General features: G+C 36.0%; 1 pseudogene; it reads right to left on the bottom strand.

Moving 5' to 3' along the window:
- Window positions 1-10,833: 10,833 nt before the first annotated feature.
- On the bottom strand, window positions 10,834-17,199 carry LOC129634575 (taste receptor type 2 member 20-like; annotated as a pseudogene).
- Window positions 17,200-17,975: the final 776 nt, after the last annotated feature.

Here is a 17,975-nt window from a genome sequence, read left to right on the forward strand (position 1 = left end):
GTACCGCAATGTTCATCGCAGCACTGTTTATAATAGCCAGGACATGGAAGCAACCTAGATGCCCATCAGCAGATGAATGGATAAGAAAGCTGTGGTACATATACACAATGGAGTATTACTCAGCCATTAAAAAGAATTCATTTGAATCAGTTCTAATGAGGTGGATGAAACTGGAGCCTATTATACAGAGTGAAGTAAGCCAGAAAGAAAAACACCAATACAGTATACTAACGCATATATATGGAATTTAGAAAGATGGTAACAATAACCCTGTGTACGAGACAGCAAAAGAGACACTGATGTATAGAACAGTCTTTTAGACTCTGTGGGAGAGGGAGAGGGTGGGAAGATTTGGGAGAATGGCATTGAATCAAGTAAAATATCATGTATGAAACGAGTTGCCAGTCCAGGTTCAATGCACGATACTGGATGCTTGGGGCTGGTGCACTGGGATGACCCAGAGGGATGGTATGGGGAGGGAGGAGGGTTCAGGATGGGGAACACATGTATACCTGTGGTGGATTCATTTTGATATTTGGCAAAACTAATACAATTATGTAAAATTTAAAAATAAAATAAAAAAATCAAAAAAAAAGAAATCTAATACAAATCACATCATTAATATTTTTGAAATATTTGCATAATGTAAACACCTGATCAACAAAAAAGGTCCATCTAGTAAAAGCTATGGTTTTTCCAGTAGTCGTGTATGGATGTGAGAATTGGACTATAAAGAAAGCTGAGGACCAAAGAATTGATGCTTTTGAACTGTGGTGTTGGAAGAGACTCTTGAGAGTCCCTTGGACTTCAAGGAGATCCAACAAGTCCATCCTAAAGGAGATTAGTACTGAATATTCATTGGAAGGACTGATGCTGAAGCTGAAACTCCAATTCTTTGGCCACCTGATGTGAAGAGCAACTCATTGGAAAAGACCCTGATACTGGGAAAGATTGAAGGTGGGAGAAGAGGACGACAGAACATGAGATGCTTGGACTGCATCACCAACTCAATGGATATGAGTTTGAGTAAACTCTGGGAGTTGGTGATGGACACGGAGGCCTGGCGTGCTGCAGTCCATGGGATTGCAAAGAGTTGGACATGACTGAGTGACTGAGCTGAACTGAACTGAAACACCTAGTCAAAAATAAAACTGAAATTCACTGACAATTTTGAAAATAAAATAGCATGAACAAACATGTGGAAACTGATGTGATTCAATTGAAATAATAGTTAGAGGATGGTGAATGATTTTAGTGGCTCAGCCAGTAAAGAATCTGTCTACAATGCAGGAGACCCAGATTCAGTCCCTGAGTCAGGAACATACCCTGAAAAAGGAAATGGCAACCCACTCCAATATTCTTGCCTGGAGAATTCCATGGACAAAGAGCCTGACAGGCTACAGTCCATGGAGTTACAGAGAGTCAGAAATGATGAAGAAACTTTAACACTGGATGATTTTACAAACCAAGAAATACTGAAAATAAATTAAGAAATAAACTCAAATAATTAGAAAAGGAGAAATAAAATAAACTTGAGACAGCAGAAATAAGTTAATTAAAATAAATAAAAGCAATAAAAGATGAAAGAAAATGACTCATAAATTTGAGACTAACAGTAGTAACTTCTTGAAGATACCATAAAATTGAAAGTCTGTCAAAATACCTAGATTACAGAAGTAATACCATCTTAGGAGTAATTAAGGAAAGCTCAAGAAAAGTGCTTAAAAAGAGGAGACATTTTTTCCTACATACTGAAAAAATAAAGTGGAAGATGGGCAGTTTCTATAGATAAAAAGTACAAAATGAGTTATGATGTACAAAATGGCATTTAAGTATATTAAACATATGTTAAAGTACTTAAAAATCTAAGTAAAATGTCAGAAATTTAACAGAGAATTAACTCTTCCTCAAAATTGCTGTATATACATGGCTTCATAGATTTCCTTGAATAATAGTTCTTAAATGTGACAACATATACAAAATATTGAAGAGAAATAGCCAAAGTTTTTAAATAAAAAGAAATAATCACTATATGAATACTCTAATAAAGATAATAACTAATAGATCTCACTTGAAGAAATAAAACATTGTCAAACAAATTCAAGTGCTTACTTGATTCAAGTGGGTACAAACAAATTACTAGTTAGATGATGATCAAGCAGGCTTTATTCCAAAAATATTAAGGGATGTTCATTATTTCTTTTAATAAATAAGAAGTGGGGGAAATTAACGATCATCTCAAAGAACACCAATGTTGTCTGCTGCCTTCTAATAAAAAAGGAACAAAATAAGGATGCCTATCAATATAGTGGATAGTCTTATTTACCATTAGACAAAGCAGTATGTAAAAGAGAGAATACGTATTCAAATTGAAAGAGTAAAATTGTCACTACGTACAGATGTCTTTTACTATCCATAAAAGGACAGAGAATCAACTAAAGACAGAAAGAAAACACATTGTAACAAGTTAATACCATAACTGGTTATTAATGCAATTTTTAAAATCTTTGTGATTACACAATAAGCAGCCAGCAAATATCATAAGAAAGTAACCATTCAAAAAGGAATCAAAAGATGCATTGATGGCAACCACTTGATTTTTTTCACAGTTCTGATTTATTTCCTTTTAGATTATAAAACCAGCTTTTTTCCTGTGGTGTGCTCCCCTGGTGATATATTGTCCACATCACAAGAGTCTGCTGCTGCAGGTGCTAGAAATGCTGGAACTCATGAAGTTTGAGTTTATAAACTGAGTCTGAGAAATCTCTGCAAGTCTTCAGGTTTGGTAAATAAGGCCAAGCTCATTCTCCCAATTCTAGTATATATAATTCATTAAGTTATTCATTCACTTACTAGCTGATCAAATATTTATTGAACTACTTTGTATACCAAGATCTCTTTTAGGTCCTCAGGCTCACTAATGAACAAGACTACCAAGTTTGTTGGTCTTACAGATCACACTTTTTACTATAGACACAGAGACTAATAGATAGCCTCTCATTATATTCATAAGTTAACATTACTCCCTGACAAAGTTTATCCTTTATCTCTCTTTTGAACTTGATTTTAAGTTGTTGTTCATTTGATAAGTTGTGACCAATGCTTTGGAGAAGGCAATGACACCCCACTCCAGTACTTTTGCCTAGAAAATCCCATGGACGGAGGAGCCTGGTAGGCTGCAGTCCATGGGGTCGCTAGAGTCAGACACGACTGAGCGACTTCACTTTCACTTTTCACTTTCATGCATTGGAGGAGGAAATGGCAGCCCACTCCAGTGTTCTTGCCTAGAGAATCCCAGGGACGGGGAAGCCTGGTGGGCTGCCGTCTATGGGGTCGCACAGAGTCGGACACGACTGAAGTGACGCAGCAGCAGCAAACCAATGCTTTGTGACCCAATGAACTGCAGCATGCCAGACTTCCCTGTCCATCACCATCTCTCAGAGTTTGCTCAAACTCATTTCCATTGGGTTGGTGATGCCATCCAACCATCTCATCCTCTGTCACCCCACTCTCTTCCTTCTTTCAGTCTTTCCCAGAAACAAGTCTTTTCCAATGGGTTAGCTCTTCTCATCAGATGGCCAAAGTATTGGAGCTACAGCTTCAGCATCAGTCCTTCCAATGAATATTCAGGGTTGATTTCCTTTAGAATTGACTAGTTTGATTGCAAGTAAATTTTGATATATTACATTAAGTCTAATCTTCTTCACTCAATTAAATCAGTCCTAGAAAAGTCACATCTTATTGTCCTGTTAACTCACCAATAACCCAGAAGTTCATGATCAGATAAAATATACATTTAAAAAACAAAACAAGGAATTAAGATTTCAAGCTCATTGACAACTATAAGTGAAAACACTGGAAATTTATGCATCATAGTCTAAATTGTGTATGTATTTAAAGATTACAGTGGAACATATAAATCAATTAATTCCTAAGAAAATTTGCAATTTCCTGATAATTTATAAATATACATTTCATGAATCATTGAATTAAAAGGTACTAAAGTGAACAAGTAAGTGAAATACAAGTTGCTCCACGATTCTGAGGAAAATCTAACAAATATTTGTAAATTAATTCTTGTAATTGGAAAACCAATGGGCATGAAAAGTATAACTTTCACATTTTAGTAAATATATGTCTGTCATGTATATTTTTGACATTTTAATTGAAAATTTCCAAACAACTAAAAACTGAAATACTATTTATACCATCTGTTGCTGACAAAAGTTCTTATAGTCCATTTAACTTTTCACTTGTATATGTTAAATACATATACCTATATATATATATAATGTAACTAACATTTAATAAGCATGAAAAAGAGCCTATTACAGATAAACATTTAAAAATATTGACTATCATGCATTACAGAAAAACCTTGAAGAATGGTAAAAAAATATTCTTCAACTTTTTCCTCTTAGAATATATGTTATGTTCTCCAGAATGGTCTATGAATCTGAAGGTTTCCTAGCTTTCAGCCACACCTCAACTGCCACAGCACCAAAAGTGAAGCTTTTCTTAGCTTGTCATTTCCCAGAATCAGGACAAATGAGTGGACTGAAGGGTAAATAGTTCCAAGAGCTTCAGCAAGCATAAAGGCCAGTTCACTCTGTATCACATTGTGATGAAAAGTTGTCATGAGATAAGACAGGAAGTGAATGGCAAGTAGTATGAGAAAAGATATCACCATGATCATGGCTTTGACGTAGGCTTTGCTGCTGGGATCTCTGAACCCTGTTGCATGGCTCCTCATCTTCTTGACATGTTTCAGTAGGGAGAACATTAACAGGAGAAAACAACTCAGGGATATAATAAAGGGTAAGCAAGATTCCATGGTGAATATAATCAATTTGGAAAAGGTTTCAGTGTCACTCCTTTTAGAATTTAAAGTCATATTTCTTTCATATGAATGTATCTTGATATTAATATAGCTGCTCACCAGAGTAAGACTTAAAGGCAGCAATACTAATGTCCCCAGAAACATTACCATAACTACCATTCCAATAGGTGAAGAAAAACAGCATTTGAAAAATTGGCTATCTTGAGGAAATAAAAGAGGCTGAGGCCTGTGTCAAGCCAGACACTAAAATGGTTGGCCAAGAGCCCAACAATACTAAAAAGTATGACTTTATTTCCCTTTATGTCTAAAGATGAAGATGGATAAGACTCCTTTGTAAACCAACTCACCATCATTACCAAAATCAGACCAATTCTGGAAATTGCCAAAGCAGTGAGGATTTGATCAGCCAAGGAGACCTTTTGCACCTTGATCCAGTCAATGCAGTTCACCAGTGCTATGAATCCATTCCCCAGAATGCCAATTATGAATTCTGAATTTATTAAAATGATAAAGATGTTTTCCAAGGAATCCTCCATGTCTGCAAAAAGAGATCTTTAATCTCTAATTGCAACATTGACCATTTCTTGATTTATTATATTTAAATGGTATATGTACACCCTTATTTATGAGATATGCAGTTAGTTTCTTCCTTTAAAAAATTATAGGCTAAAGACCAAGTCAGAAAGCACCTAAGAGGTACTAATGAATGGGCACATAGCTCTCTTTGTAAGAATTGTTTTCTCCCAGACAGATAGCTGCACTCTGAGCCAGGTAGTGTGTGTTCTCAACACAAACTGAAATTTCTCATACTTGATGGTGAAAGAAAAACTGAACTCTCATTTGTTAAAATGCAAATAAATGCATATTCTGTTCATTTTGCACTGCTTGCTTTATTTAATCTCCACCCAACTTGTTCACCAATTTGAGTTATGACCAATAACTTTAAAAAATGTATGTTACCATATGTGAAATAGATGACCAGTCTAAGTTCAGTGCATGAAACAGGACACTCAAAGCCAGTATACTGGGACAACCCTGAGGGATAGGATGGGAGGGAGGTGGAGGTGGGAAGGGGGTTCAGGATGGAGGACATGTGTACACCCATGGCAGATTCATGTCAATGTATGGCAAAAACCACTACAATTTGTAAAGTAATTAGCCTCCAATTAAAATAAATTAATTTTTTAATGCAATGCAGAGAGCTTCATTTGGATTTAAAACTTCTTTTTTCTTTAATAGCTCAGATTTTAATCCCTCATTAATACTTATGAAGCTTTTCTTGATGTTAAAAATCATATTAGACAGCAAAATACTTTAAAACATTATTAATCTTTGTATTATTTAATACTTAAAACCATTTATAGGGCTTTTGAGAAGTGATAGAACTATTTTTATCCCACAACATTCTCTCAGTTAAAGCCAGATATGTGCAATAATGAAAAGAGAAGAAAATCATCTACAGAGCATAAATTGTCCTCACTTCGTGTCTCTTCACCACTCAGTAATAACGCTCACCAATAGTTGTCAGCAAGGTCATACGAGTGAATAAGAAAACAGTGCCCTGCACACAAAGGGTAAGAAGAGTACCTGTCCCTACCGGTAAGATTACATACTACAAACTGATAGTTGTATCCTCTTCAAATTTATCTGTTAACTCCTAACTCCCAATGTGGTGGTATTTGAGGTGGGGCCATTGGGTGATTAGTTTATGACTGTGGAGTCTTCACAAGTGGAAGTAGGATCCTTATAAATTGAAAAGCTGCTGAGTCATAATAAAGAACGAAATTTTGTCACCTGAAACAATGTGAATGGACATGGAGGGTTTTATGCTTAGTGAAAGAAGTCAGATAAAGACAAATACTGTATGATATCACTCATAGATGAAATCTAAAAATCACCACAAACTAGTGCATATAACATAAAAGAAACAGACTCACAGAAATAGAGAACAAACTAGTGGTTACCAGTGGGGAAGGGGAAGGGGGAAGTGAGATCAGAGTAGGAGATAAAGAGGTACAAGCTACCATGTTAAAAATAAATAAGCTTCAAGGATATATTGTACAGCACACGGAATATAGCCAATATTTTATAATGTTGCTGCTGCTGCTGCTAAGTCAGTTCAGTCGTGTCTGACTCTGTGTGACCCCATAGACGGCAGCCCACCAGGCTCCCCCGTCCCTGGGATTCTCCAGGCAAGAACATTGGAGTGGGTTGCCATTTCCTTCTCCAATGCATGAAAGTGAAAAGTGAAAGTGAAGTCGCTCAGTCGTGTCCGACCCTCAGCGACCCCATGGAGTGCAGCCTACCAGGCTCCTCCATCCATGGAATTTTCCAGGCAGGAGTACTGGAGTGGGGTGCCATAGAATATAATCTATAAAAATTTGGTATTGCTATATTTCACAGCTGAAACTAATAATATTGTAAATCAAATGTACATCAATTAAGAAAAGCCACTTCAGAGGGATCCTTTGCCCCTTCTTCCACATAAGGATGCAGGAGATCGACATCTGTGAACCAAGAAATGGGATCTCATCAGACAGCAAAATTGCCAGCTCCTTGAGCTTGGACTTTCAGCCTCTAGGACTATGAGAAATAGATTTCTGTTGTTTATAAACCACCCAGTCTTTGGGTATTTTTGTTATAGCAGGCAAAATGGAATAAGACTCTGGAAAAAAACACATTTCACAGGGCATCGGGTTGAATGACTAGAAAAGTGTTTCCTCGATGATGGAAAACAATTAGCTCCTTTGAACACTGCTCTTGGCCGTGTCTAACAAATCTGAAAAGCGTAATCCCAAAGGATTAATTCCCAGTAATTTAACTGCATCTCATAACAAAGCTTATGAATAACTATAGGAATATAAAAATGTCAAGCATTTTACTCAACAGGGTCAAATTCATAATTCTTGATATCAAGTTATCAATTATCAGGTCTGCAAAAAGCAGTAAAATATGACCCAAAATAAGAAAAATCAAACAAACGGCAACTTGATACTGTTACAGATATTAGAGTTAGCAGAGGAGGACATTACATTGAAATAGTTATTATAACTATATTCCAGGTGTCCAAAAACTTAAGATATAAAGAGGGTATTTAAAAAAAAAACCTCAAATTGAGTTTCTAGAGATTAAAACTACAACATCTGAGATGCAAAAGGCACTAATGGGATTAATAGATTTGACACTATAGGAAAAAGATCAGTGAACATGAAAACATAGCAGTAGAAACTATCCAAAATGAAACACAAGAAGTAATAGAATTTTGGGGAAAAAAAAAAAAGGCATCATTGATCTTTGGAGAAGTTCAAGGTGCCTTATGGATGTGTAGCTAGAGTGGCCTAAAATGTGGGGCTGGGGAGGAGACATAATGACCAAAATTTTTATAAATATAAGAACTATAAACCCATAGACCCAAGAATCTCAATACACCCCAAGCACAAGAAACAGAACAAAAATACACTAAGACACATCATAATCAAATTTATCAAAAGTAGTTTTAAAGGGAAAATATTAACAGTAGCCAGATAAAAAGATGTTATGTTCAGAGGAACAAATAAGAATAGATTTCCCATCAGAAATAGTATAAACAAGAATTTGCTGTAGCAACATATTTAAAATACTTAAATAGGAAAAAAATCTCTCAACCTAGAATAACCAGAAAAATATTTTTCAAAACTGAAGGAGAAATATAGACTTCTTCAGACAAAAAACAAAAAGAACACACAAGCAGCAGACCCACACTATAAGGACCTCTTCCAGGCAGAATGAAAATAATACCTAATGGAAATAAGAATCAATACAAAGATTAAATAGCATTATATATGGTAACTATATGGGTAAGTATATAAGATTCTCCTTTTTTAAAAAAAAATTTTTAAAGATAAATTTTTTTGTTTTTTTTTGTTTTTTTTTAACTTTACAATATTGTATTGGTTTTGCCATATATCAACATGAATCTGCCACAGGTATACACGTGTTCCCCATCCTGAACCCTCCTCCCTCCTCCCTTCCCGTACCATTCCCAACAGTAACAATGGATGGTGGGATTTTTAATATTCAGTCCAGTTCAGTTGCTCAGTCGTGTCCGACTCTTTACAACCCCATGGACTGCAGCACACCAGGCTTCCCTGTCCATCACTAACTCCTGGAGGCTACTGAAACTCTTGTCCATCGTGTCGGTGAAGCCATCCAACCATCTCATCCTCTGTCGTCCCCTTCTCCCGCCTTCAATCTTATATGCAAAAATAAAACATATGATAGTATGCTTTTCTAGAATAAACTAGATAATAATAACTCTTTAAAATGGGATATGATAAAGAAGTAGAGGATATGTAGTTAAACAAATTCTCCTACATTAGACACTGATGTTTAACACCATCCAGGATTAAAAAAAATGAAACTCATCTTAGGCCTCTTCCTGATCACACCACCTGTTTTACTCCCAAGCAGAAATCATCATCCTGTGTGGAAGTAATCTCTATAGCTTTCTTTGCTGTTTAACTACCTACATATGATTTCTAGATATTATACAGGCATATCTTGGAGATATTGCAGGTTCAGCTCCAGACGACCACAATAAAGCAAATATCACAAGGAAGTCACACAATTATTTTGGTTTTTCAGTACATAGAATTGTTATGTTTATACTATAATCTGTTAGGTGTGCAATAGTATTATACCCCAAAAATGTGCATACCATAACTTAAAAATATTTTATTGCAAAAAATACTCACCATCATCTGAGCCTTTAGCTAGTAACACCAAAGATCACTGATCACTAATCCACTTCATAAATACTATAATAATGAAAAAGTTTGAAATGTTTTTAGAATTATCCAAGTGTGACCCAGAGACACGAAGTGAGCAAGTACTGTTGGGAAAATGACACCGATATACTTGCTTGGTGCAGGGTTGCCACAACTTTCAGTTTGTAAAAAAAAAGAAATACAATAGAGTGAAATGAAATACATAAGGCATGCCTATAGTTTAGTTGTGCCAGCAACTAGATTTTAGGAAATTGGAATTATTTATTTAGTTTTCTTTTTAAGGAAGTGCATGGGAAAAGTCAAGTTCCATTTATTTGAAAATACATTTTATATGAAATAATTATTCACATGGTGGTATGTAATTATAGTTTACTTTTGTTATTAAGTAGTATTCAACTGGATGAATTTACCACTTTTATTGATCCATTCTATTGTCAATGGATTATACTCATAATAGTGCTGGTGAACATATTAGCATCACTTTTTAATCTTTATTAAAAGTATTTCATGATTTTATGATTATTTAGGATAAATTCAGGATATCTATTCTTTATTCTCCATGAAAATCCAGTGTACCAGTTTAATCAAGTTATTTAGTAAAATTATTCCCAAACTGGAGGTTAGCATCTGATTTCCTTTATTAAAGATAAGCATTATCAATATCTTAATATACATGAGAGTATTAACAGATTATAAGGTATATACAGTGCTTGTTAAAGAAAAATAATAAATTTTCTGCTTAGTAACTAAATCTTATACAAATGTGTATATATTCATATTTCACACTTTGTTTTTTATTTTAATATCTCTGCATAAATGAATCTGAATGAAAGTAAGGCTGGAAAAGCAAATTAAATCACATAAAAGAAAAAAAGCCTTTGAGTCATAGAAATTTCTCTATGAAGCCTTAGTGAAGGCTTAGTGAAGTCAAAAGACTCTTCACTTTTGACTATGTATATATTTACCTAAAGAATCCTAATACAGAAATGTGTAACATCATTAACCACAGATCTTGGCTATAGATTTTCTCCTTCATGTTATTTTTCTTCATCCTTCTCATACAACTTAATTTCTTAAGTGTTTTACCTACCTGTAGTAAATTTAGTCTTCCTTATTTGTACCAAGTCATTATTAATTATAGTCACACACATATAAAGTTTATAAAGATCATAGTTTGTTTTCCGCTAGAAGACACATCATGCCCACTTATTTCCTTTCTTTTAGCCATCAACTCAGCTGCTGCAGAAATGACAGGAAGTACTGTCTTAGTATCTGCTCTCCCCATGTCAGGATAAGTGAAGGACATATGATTCCAAAAGCCTGGCATGCCATGATAACCAAGTTGTTCCACTGCCTATTAGAACTTCAAACAGAAAATTAGAACCAGAAAGTAAATGGCAAATAGAAAACAGATGACAGTTTGCATGGCTTTTATATGGACCTTGGTGCTGGGATCTTGGGGTCCTTTACCACTGAGCTGCATCTTCCTGAAATGTTTCCATTTCATGCTGAAAAGATTAACAGCAGAAAAGACTTCAGGGACATAGCAAAGGGTGTGAAGTTTACTAGCATGAACAGAGTCATATTTCAAAGGTGTAAAATGTCCCTCAGCTTGGTCTTCTGAGTGATGTTTCCTTCATAGTCATTTGTCTGGATAGTCTTATTTACATTTACACCATGAATTAATAAAACCAAACAGGACAAAGTGAACAAGAAGAACATTTTTAATTCTCCATTTTAGGTAAAGAAAAATAGTATCAGAGAATTGGCTATCTTGAGCAAATAAAATATGCTGAGGATAACAGCAAGCCAGATGCCAAAATAGTTGCTTATTATCCAGGCAATAATAATAATTCTTGCTCTTAAATTGTCTAAAGCTGGGACTAAACACATTTACATACCAATTTATTAATGTTACTCAGAGCAAACCAATTCTGGAGACTGCCAGAGCAGTGAGAATCCCATCTGCTGAAGAGATTTTTTGTCTCTTGACCAGTCAATGCAGTTCACCAGTGACATGAAACCACTGGCAAAATTTCTTAGAATAAATTCTATTACTAGGATGGAAAAAATGTAGTAAAGTTATCATCTGTAGAAAAATAGGTAAGTTCAATATCACTGGTCAAGATTTCTTTAATATTCTGACCACAGACTATACATGAGCTAATTTTTCTTGATATGAGGTAAAGTCCTTATTTCTTTTAAATTCTGTGGCCAGTGTCAGGCAGGAAAGCATGAGGTATGCTAATGGAAGAGCTCAGTGTTGACATGATGAAAATCACTGTTATTCCCTGGTAGCTCAAATTAACTTCTATTTACACACTTTATGACCTTGCTGTAGCCTGAAATATTCATATTCATGTTGAAGTGAAAGTTGAATTCTCATTTGCTAATATGCAAATAAAACCATATCCTCTTTCACTGCTTTGCGATTTGTTTCTTGTTTCACATCTCCATAATTTGTGTTCATCAGCTTTACTTGTCATATAGTAAAATTTTAAAACCCAATACATAGAATATACAGTGACTGTTTTGTTAGATGGAGCTTGGTCATAACTAAGATCTTCACCATTATGAATTTCTTTAATTTAAGAATTATGTAGAAAGAATTCAATCTTTTTCTATCAAAATATCAAAGTTTTCTTGGGAATCCTTATAAGTTAAATACTCTTTAAAGGCTGCTGCTGCTGCTAAGTCGCTTCAGTCATGTCCGACTCTGTGCGACCCCATAGATGGCAGCCCACCAGGCTCCCCCGTCCCTGGGATTCTCCAGGCAAGAACACTGGAGTGGGTTGCCATTTCCTTCTCCAGTGCATGAAAGTGAAAAGTGAAAGTGAAGTCGGGCAGTCGTGTCTGACTCTTCACGATCCCAAGGACTGGGCTCCTCCATCCATGGAGTTTTCCAGGCAAGAGTACTGGAGTGGGGTGCCATCGCCTTCTCCCTTCAAAGACTAGTTGTTGATAAATAGCATTTACGTATAGTTTATTGTTTACAAGCTCATAAGTGTACACACAGGCATACACATCCGTATTTCATGGATACAAGTTATTATTGTCCTATAATTTCCAAAATAGAAAATAAGTCTCAGAGAGGCCATCTGCCCTTAAAAAAAATCTTTTCTCTCATTCAGGCTTTTCATCCCATTATTAATAGTTATCATATATCTCATGATTAGGCTTTTGATAAAGTTTCTCTCCTGAGTCTATTTATATTTAAGTATCAATTATTTAATTTAAAATATTCAATAATTATATAAATATTCCTCAGAAACTTAAAAAGTACATTTAATTCCTGCTATAAAGTCTAGGCTTCTCTCTGCATAAGTATTCAGTTTTATTTTTCCTGTTCAGTTATTAGACTATTAAAATTGGATATTTTTGTGACCTTGGAATAAGGAAAGATTCCTTAGCTAGGACACATATAAACACACACACATGTGCACACACAAAAAGTTAATAAAAGCAATGATCACTATAAAGAAACTATAGTGAGACTATAAAGACACTAAAAAGACAACAAAAATATTTGTCATAGAGTGAGAGAACAAAATACACATATATATTACAAAGTACACACTCATATATATTATATATTATTTATTATATATATATATATTAAACATTCCTTTAACTCAATACTAAAAGACAATCATCTCAATTTAAGGAAAGTAAGCAAAAAATTTCAAAAGACCCTCAACAAAAGAAGATACAATAAACCAATAAAAAAGTTCTTAGTATCATTACATACAAGGAAAATACAAATTTAAACTACAATGAAATATCACTTCAAACCCATTAGAGTGCTAAAAATAAAGAAACTGACTGGGCCAGATTTGGGCAATGATGTGAAACAACTAGAATGCTCATATATTCCTGCTGAGCACTAAAGACTACAGCCACCTTGGAGAATTATTTGACTGTTCCTAAAAAGGCTACAAATACTGTTGGGCTGCACCCCACAGGCCTACAAGGCCTACACTTGCCCAGTTTTAGAACCAAAAACAGAGCCTGGAGTCAGCAACAGAGACATCGATGGTTTAGTGGATGAAGGAGCTTATATGTCTGAAGCAAGGTCCTGGAGTGACATCCCACTGTAGCAGATGGTGGGCAGGACATAGCCGCAGGTTTCATAATGAGGACAAGAGGAGATTACCAACTGATGTCAGATTGGTTTATTAGTTACCAGGGAAATGAGCAGATGGGCATGCCCCCTCACGACCCCTTTGATAAGCTATTACTAGCTGGGGCCTGGGGCAAGTACATAAAAAGGTCAGTCATGCGCATAGGATGTAGGTGAAGCAGGCACTGATCAGGCAGCGGATATACAGAGAGCAAGAGAATGGCCAACTTCAGTGGCCTGACCACATACAAGCACACTGCCCACTATCCAGCTATTCCACTCTTATATATATAGTCATTGAAAATAAATAAAAATATGTCCACAAAAGACTGATACAAGAATGTTAACACCAGCTTTACTTATTAAATCCATTACTAAAAACAACCTAAACATATTTATATCAACAAGGTGATGAAAGAACAAATTGTGGAATATTCATAGAGTGAAATAGCACTCCACAATAAAAGAAATAAACTACTTATATACACGACGATACAAATTAGTCTCAAAAAATATGATTGAAAAAAGAGCTAGACAAAAAAATAAAAAAACCCAAAACTGAAATCTGTATGTATGATATGATTTCTAAAACAAGCAAAACTAAGACAGAAAGCACAAAAGCAGTTGTCTGGAACCTGATCTAAAAAGGACATGAAATAACTTTGAAGGGGTGAAACAATTATTCTATATTTTATCATGGCAATTGTTTCAAAGATGCATACAATAGTTAAAGCTCATCAAACTATATACTTAAAGACAGCATATTTTACTATTTGTAAATTTTACCTCCCTAAAGTTAGTTTTGGAAGGACTGATGCTGAAGCTGAAACTCCAATACTTTGGCCACCTCATGCGAAGAGTTGACTCATTGGAAAAGACCCTGATGCTGGGAGGGAATGGGGGCAGGAGGATAAGGGGACTACAGAAGATGAGATGGCTGGATGGCATCACCGAATCGATGGACATGAGTTTGAGTAAACTCCGGGAGTTGGTGATGGACAGGGAGGCCTGGCGTGCTGCGATTCATGGGGTCGCAAAAAGTCGGACACAACTGAGCGATTGAATTGAACTGAACTGAAAGTTAATATTAAAATTAAATACAATACATAAAAACGAGAGAAAAATGGACATTTTCAGAAGAAAAAAAAATCAGGCTTGACCTTGCTAATGGAAAGTCAAGCAGATTCTCTTCAAGAAGATCTGACCCCACATGGAAAGTCAGATATGGAATCAATCTTAGCATTGTTATTTTCCACATTGATGAGTTAAAGAAATCTTTGACAAATTGTACTTTTATATTTTTAGAAGACTCATATTTTCGATGTTTTTGAAAATTATACTTTGACTCTTGTCACAGTCAGAATATACCCATATGCCCAGGAGGACACATGTGGCACACGTCACGCATGTTAGAGTCAACTAACTAAACTATGTGGCCCCAGAAAAGCCTGTTGTGAGCTAGGTGCTGGGTATGTCCTGAGTAGCAGCAGAATTGGATTTTCACCAACTCTGTGTTTCTCTTTTCTTTCTGAATCTGTGCTTTTATTTTTGATTCTGAACGTTGGCCAAGTTTGGTTCTGAGTCTAATTTGTGCACAGTCAATATATTATACAAATATCATATGATATTACTTACATGTGAAATACAAAAGAAGAGATACAAATGAACTTATTTACAAAACAGAAATACAGCCACACGCATAGAACACCAACTTAAGGTTACCGAAGGGAAAAGGGGTTGGAGGGAAGGATAGGTAAGCAGGTTGGGAGTACACATACAAGCTACTATATATAAAATAGATAACCCACCTGAAACTATCATAACATTGTTAATCAGCTATATTTCAATGCAAAATAAAATGATTAAAAATAAAAATATTTATTATATGTTTAAATGATAATATGTTGGATAAAATATATTTAAAATAAATTTTAATGCTGTACAAAAAAAGATAACCAACAAGGACCTACAGTATGGCATAGGAAATGATTTCAATATTTTGTAATAAGCTATAAGAGGAAAGAAATGAAAAAAATATATATATATTCAGTGATATATATTCAGTGATATATATATTTAGTGATATATATATCTTCAGTGATACATATATATATATCATGGAATCACTATGCTGTCCACCTGAAACTAATACAACATTGTAAATCAACTTCATTTCAATAAAATATAAATAAATAAATAATTTTTAAGAAGAGCCAGTGGGCACTTTCCCTGCATTCTCCTTCTGACTTGCTTCATTAATAAAATCAAATCACCAGCTTCTCCCTGGAAGGAACTTGTCTACACATTTTGTGCCCCAACTTTTATGGCTGAGGGATAGGATCTAAGGGATAAGACCTGAAATCAACTAGCTCAGCTATCCAATGGGGCTCAGCATTCAGGAGTTTCATAGGACTGAAGCAAACAAACAAGCAGGATTTAAATGAGTGTGCAAGCATTTCTTACAGCTATGCTGTCAATCTTGGCACAGAGGGAAAAGGCAAAATGCCCATCTCCTATTGTTTTCCTGGAAGGAGTTTGCATACTGGGGACAGCTGCTGCCTGAGGGTCTGGCTTCTGATCAGCCTATAACTAGGTAATGACTGAAATCATTCTGGAGACCAGAAGAGCCGGTGGGCACTTTCCCAGCATTCTCCCCCAGCTCAGGCAATAATACCAAGTTGCCAGCTTTTTTCTGGAGGGAATTTGTCCACACATCTAGCACCCCAACTTCTGCAACTGATACCCAAGAAACTAGTCCTTCAAATCACCTAGTTCTGATAACCAACAGAGCTCAGCATTCATGACTTACACAGGATAACATTAAATAAAAATAAAAAAAATTTTTTCAAACAGCACTCAAGCACTTTCCACAGAAATCCATCCCCCCAAGTTCAGTGCAGAGGGAGTAGGCAAATATGTCCACCTTACAGTTTTTCCTGGAAGGAATTAGAATGCATACTTTTCCAGCTGCTGCCTGTGATTTCAGATTAAAATCAGTCTGTATGGGGGTGGGGGTGGGAACCTGACTGGGATCCTCTGGAGAGTCTGAAGAACAGGAGCCATATCACTCCAATAATAAAACCAAATCTCCAGCTTCTCCCTGGAAGAGGCACGTCCACACATTTAGCACTAGAACCACTGCAGCTGCTACCCAAGGGATTGGCTCTCAAATGATATAGTCTGAGAGCTAAGAGTGCTCAGCATTCAAGACTACACAAGACAGGACCACACAAAACAAGCAGGCAGTTATACTTGGGCCACAGGCACTCCCAGGGACAGTTCCTTCTGGCTCAGCACAGAGTGAGTGAGCAAAAACACCCAGCTCACAATTTCTCCCTGATATGGGCTAGACTGTTTAATGTTCTCACTTTCTCAGCTGCATCTAAAGGCTGGGTTTCCAATTAGCCTGCATTGGGAGCTGAAGGGGAAGACAATTAGTACTTACCTGGGAGCCTGACCAGGTAAGTGGGCATTTCCCAAGCCTTTGGGACATTGACAGGTCTTGACACACCTTCGTGTACTAGGAGCCATGGAGAACAAAGATAGCAGCTTTCAGTTCAGTTCAGTTCAGTCACTCAGTCGTGTCCAACTCTTTGCGACCCCATGAATTGCAGCTCGTCAGGCCTCCCTGTCCATCACCAACTCCCGGAGTTCACTCAAACTCCCGTCCATCAAGTCGGTGATGCCATCCAGCCATCTCATCCTCTGTCGTCCCCTTCTCCTCCTGCCCCCAATCCCTCCCAGCATCAGAGTCTTTTCCAATGAGTCAACTCTTCACATGAAGTGGCCAAAGTACTGGAGTTTCAGCTTTAGCATCATTCCTTCCAAAGAACACCCAGGGCTGATCTCCTTCAGAATGGACTGGTTGGATCTCCTTGCAGTCCAAGGGACTCTCAAGAGTCTTCTCCAACACCACAGTTCAAAAGCATCACTTCTTCTGCGCTCAGCTTTCTTTATAGTCCAACTCTCACATCCATACATGGTAGTATAGAATATGTAAGTGAAATATGCATTGCTACATAATCCTGAGGCATTTCACACAATATTTGTAAAATTAGATTGCTTATCTGAAATATATTGGTTAATAGTATGGTAATCTTATCTGTTTTATATCTTTCATAAACACATGCATACACACTTTTCTAAGAAGCTTAGGTAAAGGACTTTTCTAAGTAAACCTTTAGATATTACTCACTTATATGCATACTTAAAACATCAATAGAAGGTATAAGACATTATAGACTTCATC

The sequence above is a fragment of the Bubalus kerabau genome, chromosome 1 (genome assembly GCF_029407905.1).
Source record: "Bubalus kerabau isolate K-KA32 ecotype Philippines breed swamp buffalo chromosome 1, PCC_UOA_SB_1v2, whole genome shotgun sequence".
In the NCBI taxonomy this organism is placed as follows: Eukaryota; Metazoa; Chordata; class Mammalia; order Artiodactyla; family Bovidae; genus Bubalus; species Bubalus kerabau.